We start from the raw sequence: 17867 nt of genomic DNA, 5'->3' as shown, positions 1-17867 counted from the left end.
CCGGCCGGCTAGGGTGGACAAACATGTCGCCCCTTTCAACAGGGGATTTCCATAGACCTCTTTCTTCGCCTATACGTTTCGTATTTGACAGTTTTCTACAGCAACGCACTGTATAGCTCCTTCTTTCTTCTTCTCTAGTTTTGCCAACGCCCACAGCACACTTTTCCATCCATTCACGGACTTGCTCCCAGTCCCATGTTAAAATTTTGTAATTTTAAACTGAAGTACGGTACCTCAGAAACTGTTCATGATAACAAGTTTGTTTGTGTGGCCATCCTCCGCAGCAAGCATATAAATATTTGTTTTGTAAGATGTGAGGAAATGCAGGTCAGCAAATCGTAAGTAATTACTTTTTTTTACAAAAAAATCGCGACGTGAACTGTTTGATAATCTAGAACGAACAAAACTGTATCGTTATAGATCCCACCGTGACGCCTTAGAACAGGAGAAGGCGAAACGCGTATGGGAGAAATAAAGTAACTAGCAGCAGGAAAAGGCAGTTTTATTTACAAAACTGACCATGATATTTAACCAGTGTTCTCAACGCATAAAACAGCCTAAACATTTACTTCATTCCCTAGCTATTATTTAACCTAGACACTTTCTGTGATTACACTGTGCTATATACATCTGGCCAGACAATAGCAGGCCAAGAGCCTTAATGGTTCAAGTGTACGTGAGGGATACTTCTTTTGTGGGGACAGCAAACTGTACTGTCCCCTAGAAATGGAAAAAGTGCTAAATAAATAATTTCATGCGTGTGAAAAGAGACGAACTGACAAAAGCACAAAATCCAATAAACTAAGATAGTAGTCGTATCTGCGATGCAAAAAATGGAAGAAAAAACAATTTTCATTGCTAAGATTAGTTGTTTAAATACTGTGATACTATTAACACTCACTACTGTTCGAGTCCTCGGAAGAATAAGACGCAAACTTGTACGCTAATATTTTATTACGTGGATGGAAAGGTCTGTGATGTAATAATTTCTATTTGTTATCTCAGGATCTAATTATTGTTCGTTAATATAAAATGACTGATTATATTAATATTCATATGTGTGTACAGCACCTTTCCTCCGAGTTGTTGCCACGTTCAGTGTAGCAGGTGTATATTAATTCTTGGCAGCCATTGCTGCAACATTCTCTAAATTCACCTACAGCTGAGCGCGGAGCCCATATATTCGCTAAAAACTGGCTTCATTAATCAAGAGAAGTAAAGTGTGCAAGCAGTACAAGCACATATGGTTACGATTTTAAATTATTCCACGTACACCTGGACGCAGCCAGTCGCGTAGTTTAAACAAAGATGCAGCTCATTTTCTTTTACTGTTTCTCAGCCACTGATAAATGTTTTCTAGGTCCCCAGCAGCCGTACATGGGGAAACCACATTTACTCTGAAGATGGCTCATTTTCTTCTATTTAACTTGCGGTTTAAGAGAATAGTCGTCGCCACACTATTATAAAGTTAGCCACACCTTTAAGTAAATAGTAATTATTGTACGACGTTTATTCTCTTAACAGTGTTGTATAATCCAACCTATGTGAACTTCGTATGAAGCTTAAAGAACTTTCAAAGCAAAGATTTAAAGAGTAACAATAACCATTCTACTTTTACATTTTTCATCGAATTTAGAGTAATTAAAGTGCCACATTTTTCCACTTCGTTCATCAAATACTTTTTTAAAAAGATAGGATTTATTACAGTGCCGCCTAATGTGAGACTCGAGGACCATAGTGTTTAAGTCTACAATAATTAACATTTTACAATATATGTAGATAAGTGAACTTTTGTATGTGTATATGTCTGTTTCTGTGTGTTAGTGGGATTGTAATTTCTCTTTATTGAACGAGAAAGACAAAACTAGTAACCATTGAAGAAAATAGACCAGTAAAAAAATGGTTTAAATGGCTCTGAGCACTATGGGACTTAACTGCTGAGGTCATCAGTCCCCTAGAACTTAGAACCACTTAAACCTAACTAACCTAAGGACATCACACACAGCCATGACCGAGGCAGGATTCGAACCTGCGACCGTAGCGGTCGCGCGGTTCCAGACTGTAGCGCCTAGAACCGCTCGGCCACTCCGGCCGGCCAGACCACTAAAAGTAGGCGATATAAACGGAGTTAGCAGTCTACACTAGGTAACGAGCTCTGTGCATGTTTTTGCACTTTTCAGGTCACATACCAGTGAGACTGCTGGGCAAGCACTTAAACAGATTTGCGTAGACAGCTCTTAAATTACTTACGTAGCATCAGTTGTTTGACTGTTAACTAACGTCAAGAGTCTCATATGAATGAAAGAATTTAGTGTATGTATGTGTGTGTAGTGAGTTGTTATTAGTGTAATATTGTGTGTTGGTGTTACTGGGCTGTCAGTGCATTCCATTATGGTTAGGCTAAAGAGAAGGAATCCCCAGTGCGGAACATCACGACAATTTAGCAAGTGTCGACAGCAGTCTTAACATGGACAGAATGACTTCTGAAGTCCAAACATGCGAGACAGAAGAACGTGGCGAAGGTTCCGAGACACTAATTCTCTATCGTGGATACGTGTCTACTGAAAGTGTACCTGCGGTGTCCGGTAACAATAACGTTGTCGATGTTACTGGGTAGGGGGCAGCCAGAACTGACCCTTTGCCACTAATATTTTGACAGGAATAGCATATAATTTCTGTATTGCTACGGGAGGTATACTTGGGTGAAAAGGAAAGAGAACGGGTACGAGAAGAGAAACAAAGAATATTATAACAGAAAACGAAGAAAAACAGAGACAGCTTCTCGCTGACATTGAAAGACAGCGAGAAGAAATACAAATCCTTAGAGAGAAATAAATGGTAAGACAGCTAACGAAGCTTTAATTAATCGTGATGAAGAGACTGTAGTAAGGCTAAAGGAAGTACTTGATGCTCGCGACAAGGCTCTCGCGGACAGTATCAAGGAAGAGTTGTCACGAATACGTAGTGACATTAGCGCTTTGCAAACAACTTGCCAAGACCTACGTCAAACTGTGGAGCAACTTAGCGACGATGTGGCAAGTTTACCTCTGAATCAGGGTCAGTTAGAGGAAAAGGCAAAAAAGCTAGCCACATCGGTAGACGAAATATACAAAGATATGAAAGAGACAATTAATGGAGATGAAGGTCATGTGAGTTTACACTTCCGGATGTAGACAGAACGACTATTAGCTTAGACCCAGTACTACAGACATTGACCAGTCTCATACAGGAGGAAGGCTTCGTTAAGCACCGGCAGTTCTAGGCATTTAATGAGGACAAAAAGACAGTCCACCCTGTTGTATTTATAAAGAAATTCAGAAGCGTTTTGCCTCGGTTGTGGATCGAGTGGTAAAAGATACAGTTTGAAATATTGCACATAACGGAAGTAGCGTCGTTGTTAGAATTACAAATTGCAGAAAGTTGTCACACTTTCGCATAATTCGAAAAATGTTTCCTAGGACGATTTTGGTCAAGTTCTTCACAAGGACGTTTACGTAAACTGGTATACAGGGTGAGTCACCTAACGTTACCGCTGGATATATTTCGTAAACCACATCAAATGCTGACGAACCGATTCCACAGACCGAACGTGAGGAGAGGGGCTAGTATAATTGGTTAATACAAACCATACAAAAATGCACGGAAGTATGTTTTTTAACACAAACCTACGTTTTTTTTAATGGAACCACGTTAGTTTTGTTAGCATATCTGAACATATAAACAAATACGTAATCAGTGCCGTTTGTTGCATTGTAAAATGTTAATTACATCCGGAGATATTGTAACCTAAAGTTGACGCTTCAAACCTCCGACGTTCAGTTGCGTGTTGTAACAAACACGGACCACGGTCGGCGAGCATCATCTGCAGCGACATGTTTACGATGACGACCGTGTTTACTAGTGTGGCTGTAGTGCACTGTTGTGGTTTGGTCTAGCTGTCGCAGTGTCCGCATGTAGCGCTTGCTGCTGTTGTTATTCTGCATTCGTCTCCGCACGCAGACCAACTGTAGTACACCGTGTTACCAGACGTCTGTGATAGTGTAGTGTTCTAGGAACTGTGACCATGGTGTATTCGAACTCTGAAAAGGCGGAGATGATACTCATCTATGGCGAGTGTCGACGAAATGCAGCTGAAGCCTGCAGGGTGTATGCAGAACGGTACCCGGACAGAGAGCATCCAACGTGCCGCACATTGCAAAACATCTACCGCCAACTGTGTGCAACAGGTATGGTCGTAGCACGCAAACGGGTCCGTAACAGGCCCGTCACAGGAGAAGCGGGTGCAGTTGGTGTGTTAGCTGCTGTTGCCATGAACCCACACATGAGTACACGGGACATTGCGAGAGCCGGTGGACTGAGTCAAAGTAGTGTCATGCACATACTGCATCGTCACCGCTTTCACCCGTTTCATGTGTCGCTACATCAGCAATTACATGGTGATGACTTTAATCATCGAGTGCAATTCTGTCAATGGGCATTAACAGAGAATGCGTTGCAGTTCTACCTGTTTACCGATGAAACGGGTTTCACAAACCACGGGGCAGTGAATCTACGGAACATGCATTACTGGTCCGTGGACAATCCTCGCTGGCTCAGACAGGTAGAGCGACAGCGACCATGAACTGTAAATGTATGGTGCGGAATCATTGGCTACCACCTCATTGGTCCTCACTTAATTGCAGGGGCCCAAACAGCTGCAACATACATCGCGTTTCTACAGAATGATCTGCCAACGTTGCTCGAAAATGTCCCACTGGAAACGCGTCGACGTATGTGGTATCAGCATGATGGTGCACCTGCACATTCCGCAATTAACACTAGGCTGACCCTTGACAGGATGTTCGACGGGCGTTTAATAGGACGTGGAGAACTACCAAAACAACTACAACAATCCACACCGCCAAAGGCGAGATGACAATGGACCTAATTGGCGGAATCCCGGACCCAGTGACTGGAACCCTAACTCAGGAAAACAACCACAACAACAACAAAATGTGCAGCTAAACTATTTAACTGCGACACCTGAGACATGGTATCAGCCGCATTGGCAGCTTTCGCAATACAGCGAACAAAACCAAACACCGCCACAAAGTGTACGTATTGTGGAGGTAACGGAAGACAGTCAAAATCAACCTTCACAAGCCTCAAACTACGCACGACCCCTGTAAGCCTTCTGCAGGAGGTCACGGGGTAAAAACGTAGGCACACATTATAATATCGTAAACATGGATGGATGTAGTGACGGTCAAGACCTCAGGCAAGAGTTATCCGAGGAAAGCCACAAATGCAAAAAGAAATGTGTCGAAAAGGTGCAAGCTGCGATAATCGTTAGCATAAATGGTATTCAAGTGCAGTTGATAATCGATACCTGCGCATCATTTTCAGTTATGCATAGCAATCAACAGACGTGTGAACCAAGCTAAGAGGTTACGCATGCTGTCGGTACATAAGTGCAAAGTAGTGGGTGCCACTACAGCAAAGAGTCAAGTAATCAAGCATCAGGTTCAGCCAAAGTGGTTTTCGGAAAGGAGCAATATTGTGCACTTTTCTTTTAGTGGATAATTTATCGGTACCTGTAATCCTAGGTTGGGATATTATACGAGATTGGGGCATACAAATTGACCTCTCCTCCTTGATACACAACAGTACTGGAGATGGTGAAAACCGTAGAAATCCATGGGAAGACTTTTCAGGCAATTCGTGTCTGGTATATTCGAAAACACATTGTGGGTAGGCGATAATCAATTGCAAGAAGGTTATTATTAGATTGGGAATGATCACACGATAGAAGCACAGGAAATACCTCACTCAATAGAAATAAAAATTGAAGACTCTCAGTACCTAATCCCGGCACAGCAAAATGAATTACCACCCTTTTAAAACAATATGAAGCCGTATTCTCGGAGATAGCAGGCGTTATTCGGGAATAAGTATATAACATACAAGTTTACGAGTATCAAACATACTGTCGAACTGCCTACTCGGTGCCGTGGATCCGATAGAGGACAATATTGGATAGGGGGACTGTGATTTTAGTTTCGATTGTGCCCACTAGAGTGCACTAAAGTTATAGAATGTTTTTCATAAACTATTCTAGTATTTTCATAAAGTGTTATTATGTCTTTTTGTGTATGTAAAATGTTATAAATGAGTTTAGCAGTATGAATGATGCGTGAGTGTGTTTTAAGGTTAATATGAAGATAATTGTTTAACGAGTTATGTAGTGGGATTTAGTGTGGGAACAATTCGAAGAAGTATGGATATGGACAAAGGGGATTTTTGTAGAATAGATTTGTAAAGTAAGTTTATGGTAAAGGGAAAGTTAATTCAGGTACAAATAACAATAGTAAATAACCTTATGCATAAACAAAACTTCAGTATATTCGATAATTACGTCGGTAAAAAGTGCAGTCGTGAGGTTTACTATTTTACGCTTGGTTATTGATGAAAAGCGCGGACTGACGCGGGAGAATGTTGTTTTGCTATTGGCTGTTGAGTAAACTGACCAATGGTAAAGCAATATTCTTCGCACGCCTTTCTCGGCTGATAGAGAAGACTTACATTATTCTAGAGAAGAGTGGAAGCCTAGCCATGAAACAGTTCGGACGTGTGTAGTAGTAGTTCCGATGGAAAAAATAAGGTGTTCAATCTAGCAGTGTTTCATACATCAAAAGTGTTGGAAAGTGACGGCATAATTATTCCGATGTGTATGTAGAAATTTCGGAACATTTAAGTGAATTTTGTGACGACAAAAGACATATACTCCGAGCGGCGTATTGAGCAGGTCGGTGGCTAAAAACTGTGACTGCATTTGGTACCGACAGACTTAATATTTGGCGAGCGTTCTCAATCAAAAACAATCAGTATTTTTGTAGCTATTACGTTTTCGGGAAATGCAACACCATAAACTTACTAACGTGAGTCAAAGAGATTGTGAATGACTGTGTTAAGACTAGCACAGGCTTGGCAGTGATACTTGTTCACCTAAGTTTCAAAATATATTAATTGAAGACAATATTTCCGAACTTTCATTTCTTGTGAAAACTTTTTCCCGAAATGTGAACTACTGACTTAAATTGCAGCCTGGTTCACATCGAAGTACAGTAGGTTTCTCTCGGCTTCCCTAATGATGTAATGCTGAGACAATGTTCACAGGTAGGTGCAGGTTCGTCTTATAGGGACGGAAAGAACCGCGCCGCCGCATCCCCACGTAGCAGTATCACGTATACAAGGCAGAAAAGGACAGTGCATTCGCAGAACTGCCATTTGTACTCAGGTGATTCATGTGGAAGAGTTTCCGAAGTGATTATGGCCGTACGACAGGAATTAATAAACTTTGGATGCGAAATGGAAGTTGGAGCTAGATGCATGGGCATTGTATTTCGAAATCGTTTGGGGATTCATTGTTCCGACATCCACAGTGTGAAGAGCTCGCTGAGAATACCATATTTCAAACATTACCTCTCACCGTGGGCAACGCAGTGGCCGGCGGCCTCACTTAACGACCGACAGCAGCGGCGTTTGCGTATAGTTGTCAGTGCTAACAAACAAGCATCGGTGCGTGAACTAACCACAGAAATCAATGTGGGACGTATGACGAACGTATCCGTCAGGACAGTGTGATGAAATCTGGCGTTAATGGGCTATGGCAGCAGACGACAGACGCGAGTGCCTTTGCTAAGAGCACGACATACCTTGCAGCACCTCTCCCAGACTCGCAACGACTGGAAAACCGTGGCCTGATCAGATAAGTCTTGATTTCAGCTGGTAAGAGCTGATGGCAGGTTTCAAGTGTGGTGCAGACGCCACGACGCCACGGATACAAATTGTTAGCAAAGCGCTGCGCAAGCTGGTGGTGGCTACGTAATGGTATGGGCTGTGTTTACATGGAATGGACTGGTGCCTCTGGACCAACTGAACCGATCATTGACTGCAAATGGGTACGTTCGGCTACTTGGAGATCATTTGCAGCCATTCGCGGACTTCATGTTTCGAAACAAGGATGAAATTTTTATGGATGACAATGCGCCATGTCACAGGCTCAAAAATTGTTTTCGATTGGTTTGAAGAACATTTTGGACAATGTGAGCGAATGATTTGTCCAAACAACTCACCCGAAGTGAATCCTGTCGCACGTTTATGGGACATAATCGAGAGATCAGTTCACTCACAAACTTCTGCACCGCCAACACTTTCGCAGTTATGGACGGCTATAGAGGCAGTGTGGCTCAGCTGGGGACTTCCAACGTCTTAGTGAGTCCAGGTCACGATGAGTTGCTGCACTACACGTGCGGAATGAGGTCCCACAGGATATTAGGAGATATCCCACGACTTTTGTAACCTCAGTGTATTCTGATTGGTTGATGCCAGAAACCCACTGGTTGGCACCGCAGTTCGCACTCGTTTTACGGATTGCAACATATGAACAAGCAAAATGGCTTGAGAACAACACTGAACACACATATGCCGGAGCATAACTTCCGAGTGGCTAACAACACTAACAAAAAGCAAAAAGAGATGGAGTCGGCAAACAGTGGTTCTAGCCAAATGACATGGCGCTATTACTGAAAGGTACCATCTTGAGTCAAACTCTAACTGGCGCATCTCTCTCCGGAGCAGAGATTGACGGCAAACGTATTCCGAATACAAAGGCAGAAAATTCTCTCTGGCAGGAAATAAAAGTCTAAAAAAAAAAATGGCTCTTAGCACTATGGGACTTAACATCTGAGGTCATCGGCCCCTAGACTTAGAACTACTTAAACCTAACTACCCTAAAGACATCACACACGTCCATGCCCGAGGCAGGATTCAAAACTGCCACTGTAGCAGCCGCGTGGTTCCGGACTGAAGAGCCTAGAACCGCTCGGCCACAACGGCCGGCAGTTAAAGTCCATAACTTCGATTCACAGCAAAATCTTATCGATGGGATTCAAGTTTCAAACAGTTTCGTGGATACTTCATCTTTATTGCTTGTCTGCAGCATGGGATCCTATGTCAAATCACGAAATTAGTACTATCAACATCATCTTCCAGTCGTTCTTTGGAGGTGACGTTGGTACGTGCAGCCATCTCTTTACCTTTCTGAACTGTCAACAGAATGACATTGTACCAATCAAGCGGTTCAGATGGTACAAATGGGTCTGAGCACTGTGGGACTTAACTTCTGAGGTCATCAGTCCCATAGAACTTAGAACTACTTAAAACTAACCAACCTAAGGACATCACACACATCCATGCCCGAGGCAGGATTCGAACCTGCAACCGTAGCGGTCACGCGTTTCCAGACTGAAGCGCCTAGACCCGCACTGTCGCATCGGCCGGCACACACAAGCGGCTCATAGTGAAATTGCGTGCTTATGGAATATCATCTCAGTTAAGTGACTGGATTTGCGATAAGAGGTCACAGTTCGTGGTAATTGACGGAAAGTCATCGAGTAAAACAGAAGTGGTTTCAGGCGTTCGCCAAGGTAGTGTTATAGGCCCTTTGCTGTTCCTTACCTATACAAACGATTTGGGAGACAACCTGAGCAGCCGTCTTCGGTTGTTTGCAGATGACGTTGTCGTTTATCGATTTATAAATTCATCAGAAGGTCAAAACAAATTGCAAAACGATCTAGAAAAAATATGTGAAGGGAGTGAAAAGTGGCACTTGGCCCTAAATATCGAGAAGTGTGAGGTTATCCACATGATTACTAAAAGGAACTGGTTAAACTTCGGTTACACGATAAATCAGTCTAATCTAAAAGTCGTAAATTCAACTAAATACCTAGGTATTACAATTACGAACAACTGAAATTGGTAAGAACACATAGAAAATTTTGTGGGGAAGGCTAACCAACGGCTGCGTTTTATTGGAAGGACACTTAGAAGAATGTAACAGATCTACTAAGGCGACTGCCTACACCACGCTTGTCCGTCGTCTTTTAGAATGCTGGTGCGCGGTGTGGTATTTTTACCAGGTAGGACTGACGCAGTACATCGAAAAAGTTCAAAGAATGGCAGCACGTTTTGTATTATCGCGAAATATGGGAGAGAGTGCCACAGAAATGATACAGGATTTTGGCTGGAAATCATTAAAAGAAAGGCGTTTATCGTTGCGACGGAATCTTCTCACGAAATTACAATCACCAACTTTCTCCTCCAAATGCGAACACATTTTGTTGACACCGACCTACATAGGGAGGAACTATCACCACGATAAAATAAGGGAAATCAGAGCTCGTACGGAAAGATATAGGTGTTGATTCCTTCCGCGCGCTATACGAGATTGAAATAATAGAGAATTGTGAAGGTGGTTCGATGAACTCTCTGTTAGGCACTTAAATGTGATTTGCAGAGTATCCATGTAGATATAGATGTAGAGGCAATGCGGAGGCGATTCGCCGCAAATCGTCCTTCGTTGCTCCGTTAGGTGGCGAGGAACCAAGCAGGCAGACACCGTTGAGTACCCCAACCGCAGGACGATTGTGTCAGCACTAATAACGAAGACATACAGTTGAGCAGAGAGGTGTTTGTTAGTAATCCGACCATCACCTCGAATGAGAGTTTCCGCACGTTCCAACATTACAAGAGTCACAGCTGTGTACGGCCGGCCGGCACGCAAGAGATCCGACAGGTACGCTCCACTTCATTGCGATGATGACAGACGCGTCGCCCAACGACTCACCGTGCTTTTCTTCACTGCTATATCTCCATAGACGCTCTGCAAGCGCCTATGAATATGTGTGATCCTCTGGTTTGCCGGCAAAAGGATCTCTCTGCTTGGAACGCACCGCCATTACAGGTGCCATTTTGAAGGCCACTTATAGCGCCACCACATACCGGAATTTCGTGAAACCACAGGAGTCGAGCGGGAATATTCCACGATATCCCACATCAATTTCCGCATTTTTCCAACCGAAACTGACAACGAAAGAAATGTGTTGAATTACTAGATGAGCATACCACGTAATAGCCAGAAATAAGTGTCCAGATTGTACATCTACATTTATACTCCGCAAGCCACCCAACGGTGTGTGGTGGGGGGCACTTTACGTGCCATTGTCATTACCTCCCTTTTCTGTCCAACGCGTATGGTTCGCGGGTGGTTGGTTGGTTGTTTTGGGGAAGGAGACCAGACAGCGAGGTCATCGGTGTCATCGGATTAGGGAAGGACGGGGAAGGAAGTCGGCCGTGGCCTTTCAAAGGAACCATCCCGGCATTTGCCTGGAGCGATTTAGGGAAATCACGGAAAACCTAAATCAGGATGGCCGTACGCGGGATTGAACCGTCGTCCTCCCGAATGCGAGTCCAGTGTCTAACCACTGCGCCACCTCGCTCGGTATGGTTCGCGGAAAGAACGACTGTTGGAAAGTCTCGATGCGGGCTCGAATCTCTCTAATATTACATTCGTGATCTCCTCGAGAGGTATAAGTAGGGGGAAGCAATATATCCGATACCTCATCCAGAAACGCACCCTCTAGAAACCTGGACAGCAGGCTACACCGCGATGCAGAGCGCCTCTCTTGCAGAGTCTGCCGCTCGAGTTTGCTAAACATCTCCGTAACGCTATCATGCCTACCAAATAACCCTGTGACGAAACGCGCCGCTCTTCTGTGGATCTTCTCTATCTCCTCTGTCAACCCGACCAGGTACGGATCCCACACTGATGAGCAATATTCAAGTATCGGTCGAACGAGTGTTTTGTAAGCCACCTCCTTTGTTGATGGACTACATTTTTTAAGGACTCTCCCAATGAATCTCAACCTGGTACCCGCTTTACCAACAATTAATTTTAAATGATCGTTCCACTTCAAATCGTTCTGCACGCATACTCCCAGATATTTTACAGAAGTAACTGCTACCATTGTTTGTTCCGCTATCATATAATCATACAATAAAGGATCCTTCTTTCTATGTATTCGCAATGCATTACATTTGTCTATGTTAAGGGTCAGTTGCCACTCCCTGCACCAAGTGCCTATCCGCTGCAGATCTTCCTGAATTTCGCTACAATTTTCTAATGCTGCAACTTCTCTGTATACTACAGCATCATCCGCGAAAAGCCGCATGGAACTTCCGACACTATCTATCTTTCGATCAGATAGTGCACGCAGTAAATCTAACCATCCTCGGCGCCAGGTCCTAGCCCTCTCTAACCGCCGGCCCCCCCTCCCCCACCCCTTACACCTTACTTCATCCATCTCACATTTCACCGTCTCCCTCGGAGTTACGCAAGTCGCGCCGGAAGTTGCTAATAGCTTCGACCGAATCCGCGATCGAACGGAGCGGCGGCGCTGTGTGCGGCCGACGTAGTGGGCGATAAGTCGGCCGACGCAGCGCGCGTGTCGCCAGACTTATCTCTGCGGCCGCATCTCGCGGCCGGCGCTGCGGGCGTCCGCCGCTTACTGGCCTGCCGCGGTGCTGGCGTGCCAGATCGGCCGCGGAAACAAAGGGCCGGCTCATTAATAAGCACGCCCACCCGCCACCGAGTATCGCGGCCAATCGTTACAATACACCCCCTTCGGCCGTTTTAAAATTCCGTCCTGATAGCCAACTCCGTGCCCCGTTACGTTTCCAAGCCATTCTTCCGAGCGTGTCGTACCTCCCCGCGCCGCTTTCCCTCCACACCTGTCACACACGCGCAGATAAAACTGGAAACGTAAGAACGGAATAATTTATGAGGTATTGCCGTTGTCGGGGCTATACACGGTCGACGTGTGTGCGTGTGTGTGGGGGGCAGCGGCGGATTCGATAACAGCAGCAGTGAGCCGAAGCGAGGTCGGCCGGTGCGTTCGATGGCGCTGTTGCTGAGCCGTTATATAGCTTTCTCGCTTTTATGGGCCGTAATAGCCCGGCTGGAAAGTCACTGCACTCAGTCACGTTTTACGTAATTGCTGCCCCACCCGCCAGGGCGCGCGCGCGCGTCGCGTTTCTGACTGGTTTTAACGGTGCCTTGGTCGCTCTGGCCCTACTCGACCCATATCACGTCTCATATAACACCCTCCCGTATACCATCCTTGAGATGTTCCTGGACAAAGGCCACTGCTGCGTGCTTCCTGGAAAACTTGGCGACGCCACATTTACGCCTGTTACGCAGTCACATCTGCGTTGTACAACAGGATATCTTCTATGAGATTTTCTTAGCAGTGCTTATCAGTTTCATTCGCAGGAGATTCAAGATTTTCCCTTAAGGGGCTCCCTACCGGTTCATATCTTCAAATTGTCAATTTTTTGTTTTTTTTTCTAATTTTCGTTGACCTATATCAACGGAATTTCCCCTTTCCAATGATATACACACATCAAAAAGAGTTTTGCGTCACCTCGGTTCCAAGAGTTCCGGAACCTGTACAGAAGATTGGAATAGAGTTCAACATAACATCATTTCCGGCCTTTTTATTCCTCGTGAAAACCATACATTGCATGTTTTACCACCATGCAGCCAGACCTTCAGATTCAATAATCTAGACTGCTGTACACACCGGTACCTCTAATAACCAGCAGCACATCCTCTTGCGTTGATGCATGCCTGTATTCGTCGTGGCATACTGTCCACAAGTTCATCAAAGCACTGTTGGTCCAGAGTGTTCCACTCCTCAACAGCGATTCGGCCTAGATACCTCAGAGTGGCTGGTGGGTCACGTCGTCCATAAACAGCCCTTTTCAATATATCCCAGGCATGTTCGATGGGGTTCATGTCTGGAGAACATGCTGGCCACTCTAGTCGAGCGATGTCGTTATCCTGAGGGACGTCATTCACAAGAAATGCACGATGGGGGCTCAAATTGTCATCCATGAAGACAAATCCCTCACCATTATGCTGCCGATATGGTTGCACTATTGTTCGGAGGATGACATTCACGTATCGTACAGCGATTACCGCGTATTCCAGAATCACCAGCGGCGTACGTCACCCCGCATAATGCCACCCCAAAACGGCAGGGAACCTCTACCTTGCTGCACTCTCTGGACAGTATGTCTAAGGCGTTCAGCCTGACCTGGTTGCCTCCAAACACGTCCCCAAAGATTGTCTGGTTGAAGGCATATGCGAAAATCATAGGTGAAGAGAACGTGATACCAATCCTGAGCGGCCCATTCGGTATGTTGTTGGGCCCAACTGTACCGCGCTGCATGGTGTCGTGGTTGCAAAGATGGGCCTCGCCATGGACGTCTTGAATGAAGTTGCGCATCATGCAGCCTATTGCGCACAGCGAGTCGTAACACGACGTCCCCTGGCTGCACTAAAAGCATTATTCAACATTGTGGCTTGGCTGTCAGTGTTCCTCCGAGTCATAATCCGTGGGTAGCGGTCATCCACTGCAATAGTAGCCCTTGAGCTGCCTGATCGAGGGATGTCATCGACAATTCTTATCTCTCTGTATCTCCACCAATTCCGAGACGCCTGGACACTTCCCTTGTTAAGATCCCTTTCTGGCACAAAGTAAAATTGCGGACGCGATCGAACCGCGGTATCGACAGTCTAGGCATGGCTGTACTACCGACAATACGACCGGTGTACCTCCTTCCTGATGGAACGACTGGAATTGATCGGCTGTCGGACCCCCTCCGTCTAATAGGCGCTGCTCATGCATGGTTGTTTACATCTTTGGGTGGGTTTAGTGACATCTCTGAACAGTCAAAGATACTGTGTCGTGATACAATATCCACAGCCAACGTCTATCTTCAGTAGTTATGGGAACTGGGGTGATGCAAAACTTTTTTCACGTGAGTATAACACAGTTACAACATTGGTATGTTTCTGGTTTATTCATTCATTTGAACAAAACAGTGTGCGGGTGTGACCATGTACATTTGACATTTTACAGCCTAGATATTGATTTTTTAATCACTCTCCTCTGAGGGCAAACTTTTAGGAGATAGGGATTCAAAAACTTTCAAAGCAGTTGAGTAAGATAAGTTATATAGAGAGCTTGTCGTTTTTGTTATGGTCCTCAGTCCAAAGACTGGTTTGATGCAGCTCTCTATGCTACTCTATCCTACGCAAGCCTCTTCATCTCTGAATAACTACTGCACCTACGTCCTTACGAGTATGCTCACTTTATTCATCTCTTGGTCTTCCTCTACGATTTTTACCCCACATTCTTTGCTCCAGTACTAACTTGGTGACCCCTTGATGTCTCAGAACATGTCCTACCAACCGATCCCTTCTAATCGGGTTGTGCCACAAAATTCTTTCCGCCCCAGTTCTATTCAGTACCTCCTCATTAATTACATGATCTATCCTTATAATTTTCAGCACTCTCTTGTAACACCTCATTCCAAAAGATTCTATTCCCTTACTGTTTAAACTGTTTATGGTACAAGTTTCACTTCCATACAAATAATTTGACTAAACTATAGTGAATAGAACAAAAGCGAGTGTGTAAGAGGCTGCGACGACTGAAAACTGCAAACAAGAGGGGAAAGAATTGGAGAATGACAGAGGATGAGATAGTAAGAATAGACTGGCAGAAACTATCAAGGTAAAATCCAAAACTATTATGGCGTGGCCATCAGGCAAAATGTTAGTGGCGTAGAAGGTATGAGAAGAGCAGTTTGATCAGTTTTGTTTCAACTCTCTTCAACAGACGATAAACCCATTCGTGGCCTATGCTCTCCAGAAAGTGATTAACCGTGAAAATACAGTGGAGTACATCAAAATTGTGAGAAAATTATTTATAGGCTAACTATATCTTTGCTGTAGTGGAGGTCTTGGAAGAAAATTTCAGAGGTTTGTCAGATATGAGATTATTGAAGAAATGTCTCCATCACCACACCCAGAATCCTAACGAGCCCATCAAGAGCTAATCTAGGCCACAATTATCAGGAAAACATTTGTGTCAATTAGCAGACTGTCTTTTAATGTCTTTGATGCAGTGGCAGTGTTCAGTGAAGGAAATGTTGCAAGGTATGAAGTAGTGAAGAGAGTGTTACAAACTGTTGGTCACTTCACAGTGAAACAAATGTTAAGTACACATAAATAAAGAATTACGGTGTCAGAGAGAGCTATTAAAGACTTTAAAACAAGGGCTAGACAAAGCAGACGAGCAGGAAGAAGGACATTGAAAGATGAGATGAAAGAGGACGCAGATAACCCACCCTATGGAGCTCGAATGCGTTGAAAACTTTAATGGCTGTTTCCCGTAAATTGTATTTTTTTTTAGAATAAAATGTACATTTACTCAGCTTTTACCTGCCAGAATCTGTTCAAATATACGGCAGACGCTAATATGTGTACTGAGCATATTTTAACGCAGGGGTTTTCCAATTCTGTAAATCTCAAAGAAGTTAGATTCTTACGTAAATAGAAAAATGTAGACAGTTTCTTATTTCGATTTCCACTTTTTTATCAAATAATTATTATCTTAAAACTGATCAATATTTTTAGAAATCCTAATGCTTAAGTGGTTAGAAATGTGTAACCTACAACCCAGATTTCTTACAACATTTTACTCCCAATAGTTTCTGGTAAAAAGTGTCTTTCATTTGGATAAATTGTACGTTATCTGAGGTAGGAATTACCAACCTGACCAGTTCCCCTGAGCAATAGTTCATAATGCTTCCTAAGAGAGAGGACTTGTCATTCATTCACGCATTCATTCACTTATTCAGTGTGTTCCATAGGTCGTATCAAGAAACTGAATCCCCAGGGGTGTGGGGCTAGCAAAGGAATACTCCATCCGTCCAGGAAGTTTCGAAGCCGGCCGGGGTGACCGAGCGGTTCTACGCGCTACAGTCTGAAACCGGGCGACCGCTACGGTCGCAGGTTCGAATCCCGCCTCGGGCATGGATGTTTGTGATGTCCTTAGGTTAGTTAGGTTTAAGTAGTTCTAAGTTCTAGTGGACTGATAACCTCAGAAGTTAGGTCCCATAGTGCTCAGAGCCAATTTCACCATTTTGAAGTTTCGAAACTGAATTTATTCCTGGTGCAGTAATTACGGTGCCAGTATGAACTGACAACTGTAAACAATAGATGGTCATTCGACCAATGATTTGTTTGCAGGCGGTGTTAACTATTGGACGTGCGACCGCAGTGTGACTGCATAGTTGTGCCACAAATCTCAATGGAGTGACATGTCTAAATCAAGTGATCAAGACATTCTGTATAACGTTTTGAAGAAGAGAAAAGTGTGCGCAGATATAGAACCGCACACCTGGACTCTCTGACGCAAACAACGACGCTTGGACGCCAGCCGGTGCTGGATTAAAATGCAGAACTCGGGCAATTTGTTTAAAGAAAAAATCGTTGCAGACTACGAGACTTGGTGTTATCAATAAGAACTTACCGCAAAACGATAAAGTGCAGAGATTCGCGTGAAGGGTCATCGCTTTGACGATATAATCGACATTCAAGCCTGCGCGAGGTGCGAGTTGAACATCCCAAACACTGAACTTTATGACAGTTTGTATGAATGTTCGGTGCGTTATACTCAAGTGGTAGTAGTCTGTGAAGAAGCATTAAATCCACTAACTTATTCTTTCTATTTTTTACTAATCGAATCTCGAAATTTTCTGGAGTGACGCGCTAGACAATTGTTCTTCTCTCGCATAATATACGAATATGTAAAACATTAACAACAGACAAGGATATCGTAGGAATAAATATTTGTACTGTATTAAGAGCAAACCTATTCCTGCACTCTTTGAAGTTATTCAAGTCTATGACAGAATCAGCCGAATAAATTAGAGAGAAAATTCTACTGTAACGAAAGCGGCTACCAATTCTGATTTATAAGGGGCAGTCAAATGAAAAACGTACATACACCACAACCGGACCATGGGATGGGTCCACTCCCCCTGGGAGATGAGGCGATCAGTTCATTTTCGGAGAACGCGGTCGGCCGCTGACGGATCCACAATCGCACCCACACCCACTCTTCCTCATCGTA

This window comes from Schistocerca serialis, chromosome 9 (assembly GCF_023864345.2).
Source record: "Schistocerca serialis cubense isolate TAMUIC-IGC-003099 chromosome 9, iqSchSeri2.2, whole genome shotgun sequence".
In the NCBI taxonomy this organism is placed as follows: domain Eukaryota; kingdom Metazoa; phylum Arthropoda; class Insecta; order Orthoptera; family Acrididae; genus Schistocerca; species Schistocerca serialis.
This window is presented reverse-complemented; position numbering follows the sequence as displayed.